Source organism: Mercurialis annua, linkage group LG4 (assembly GCF_937616625.2).
Source record: "Mercurialis annua linkage group LG4, ddMerAnnu1.2, whole genome shotgun sequence".
Taxonomy (NCBI): domain Eukaryota; kingdom Viridiplantae; phylum Streptophyta; class Magnoliopsida; order Malpighiales; family Euphorbiaceae; genus Mercurialis; species Mercurialis annua.
This window is the reverse complement of record NC_065573.1, coordinates 21,311,254-21,314,313: the sequence shown is the minus strand read 5'-3', so window position 1 is coordinate 21,314,313 and position 3,060 is coordinate 21,311,254. Positions and strand designations below refer to the sequence as shown.

Here is a 3,060-nt window from a genome sequence, read left to right as displayed (position 1 = left end):
CCAACCAATATTATTTACATACAAATTTAATCTAAAAATTATATATTCATTTCGCCTCAATAAAGTTCGATCACTTAAAAAAAATATACTATTGAGAAAATCGATTTGACATTTGTAAGATTTAAAAAATTAGTATGATAATATTAATAAAAAAATTGAAACAACCTAGTTTAATATGAGTTAAAAATATCATACTGCATTTTAATTTTTTTTATTAATACCATACAAATTTTTTAAATTTATAAATGTCAAGTCGATTTTTTTAATAATATACTTTTTTTAACTGATCAAACTTTATTGAGACGAAATGGATATATAATTTTTAGATTAAATTTTTATTTAGATAATATTGGTACACTATATTTCCTTTTTTTTCATTTGTAGTAGATGTTATATTTTTAATATATTATTTATTTTGAAAATCGTTGTTTAAATAAAATTAATATATATCATTTTTTTAAATTATATCATTTGTTAATATATATCGTTTGTTAATATTAATTTAAAATCGTTTATTAATATTATATCGTTTTTTAAAATTGTTAAAGTGCCCAAATATTAAAGTTGCTTAATTAGCTGATTATTGATTTAATCAGCTAATTAATGCGTTCCGCATTGTAAAAATGCGGAACGCCACGTGTTCCGCATTCCCACAATGCGGAACGCGTGGGCCCAGATATTATTTTGGAATTAAATTCTAAAGAGGTACTAAACCAGAAATTTCAATGCCTTATAGGCACACAAAAATCAAAAACCCCTTTTTATTATCAAATTTACTACTTGAGATGAAATTGTTCTATTGCAGTTTGGGTTGTTATGAGCCAGATTACCGTAGGCTTGTATTTGAGAAAAGGAGGAATGTCCACCGTCAATCAAAGGGTCTCTTTTAGTTGAACTCCATATTATAGGGGTCCACTAAATTAGGCTTTCTTTTTGGTGGAAATTAGACCCAGCACTACAATAAGTCTAAATATTCTCACGCGTACCACCATACTTCTTTTATTGCAAAAATATATCAGAAGTTGAATCATTTTCATTTTCCTTCTTTCTTCTTTAAATTTTACGATTCTTTTTTCTCAACGATCAGAAAAATTGTCGCTATGATTTTTGGGGATTTTGATTTGGATGTCATCTTGCATCTGTGAAGCTTCTCCTCGTTGGATTCGACCGTTTTTCTATTTGGTTTCAGGTAAAACTGGAAAAATAAAAACTTCAAGTTTCTTTTATTGTTTTAGGTTTATTCAGTATTTGGTTTTCCATTGATTTTCCTTCGATTCTTATTTTTTGCTGTTGGGATTTCATTTTTAATTTGCCTAACAATATACAATGTTAATAAACTTTTGTTTTTACAACTCAATTACTAGTTCTCTTATATTGCAGTGTTTCAAAATTGAAAAGTTATCTCCTTTTTAGAGAAATGTATCTCAACTGGGTAATACATAGATATCACTTCTTTTTCTACTGAATGGCCACCATTTGTATGGCACAGTAGTATATTTTGGAGATGTTAGACGACGGTGATGGAAGGAAATGCAATTTCGGATATGCAGTCGAAATGTTCGATGAAATGCTTGAGAGAGGGTTGTAATGTTCTGTTAGGATTTGGTGTAGGTAACGGTTGATGACAGAAGTGTGATATGAGTGGTCCCGTGAGGTGACGGTGACAGTGAATGTGGGTGAGAGAAGCATCACTGTTTCTGGATTCTTTCATTTTAATAGTCTTGGTTTTAGCCAAATAGGGTGTGTGAAACTGATGTTTAATGAGAATGAAGGTGATAATGAAGGTAATGATTAGTGTCTTCATTTTTTGATTTAGTTATGGAATTTAATGTATGAATAAATAAGCTATTTAAAGAAAATTTGTGCATTTTTTTTATTAATTGAACAAGAAATGGATGTTCAAACACTTAATTTTCATATTTGAATATAATTGTGGAGTTGAGAACTTTAATATTTTTTTATTAATTTAATAAAAAATGGACGTTCAAACACAGTTTACTATTTGTTAGTTAGGAGTTTACTATTGCAGTGAGTATTTTAATTTTTAAATGTTTTTTTTAGAAATAATTAAGTTATTTTTGTAGTTTATTTAATATTAGTTAATGGTTTCCAACTATTGTTTGTGGTTCTTTTATTGTTTTACACTTGATATGCTTGGTACAATACATTCAATGTTTGATATAGGTATTCATTTAGTTTACTATTTTATGATTTTGTCGTTTTGCTAATATGGTATTTTTATTTATTTGAATATATTCAGGATTGGGAGTATTTCATTAAGCTTGAGGAACATGTTTGCGCAGAGATTATTCACATAATCGTAGCTCAATATATGTCGGCAAAATTGTGAGGTCATGCAAGAAAAAATTATAGAAAATTTTGAGCAGGTGCATACAACATATCAGAAACTGACCAAGAGGTGTCAGATGATGGAATAGGAGATGGAGAGTTTGTCCAATGATACTAGAGGTTACTAGAGGGTTACTAATTTATTTTTTAGCAAATCGTTAGTAAACTGTTAGTAAATTAACTTAATTTTTTTAGTAAATTGATAATTTATAAGTCCATATAACAGTTGACCCTGAAATAATGTGGTTGCATTTTGTGTAGCTTTGAGCTGTTGTAAGGGAAATATTGGCTAATTTTTACTAAGGTGTGAAATGAGATTTCGTTAGGCATTACTTCTAGATATTTGTTATATGAAGCTCAATGAAGCTCTTCGTTCCAATGATGCTACAACAGAGAGATCCGAAGTAGAAGAAAAATAGAGTCTCCACCTGAAAGAGAAAAATCGAACCCGTTATATTTTGTGATTTTATTTTTTATTTATGATGTGATGATTTTATTGTGGGTTTACCAATGGTTTACTAATAGTATGCAAATAAATTAAATTTTAGTAATACTGTTAGTAAACCTTGAGTTAACTGTTGGTAAATTTATAATTATTTTTTGATGATGCTCTTAATTTATTATGTTATTTTTTTCACTTATAAATCTGTAATGGTTTTGTTGTTGGTTAATCAATTTATTTACTAATGGTACACCAAATATTTTAGTAAA

At 28.1% G+C, this 3,060-nt stretch overlaps 1 long non-coding RNA gene across 1 annotated transcript; it reads left to right on the top strand.

Moving 5' to 3' along the window:
• Positions 1-602: 602 nt before the first annotated feature.
• LOC126678915 (uncharacterized) lies at positions 603-2,841 on the top strand. The gene is made up of 3 exons (XR_007640769.1): positions 603-1,189; positions 1,381-1,784; positions 2,261-2,841. It is a non-coding gene; the product is annotated as an uncharacterized LOC126678915 (long non-coding RNA).
• Positions 2,842-3,060: the final 219 nt, after the last annotated feature.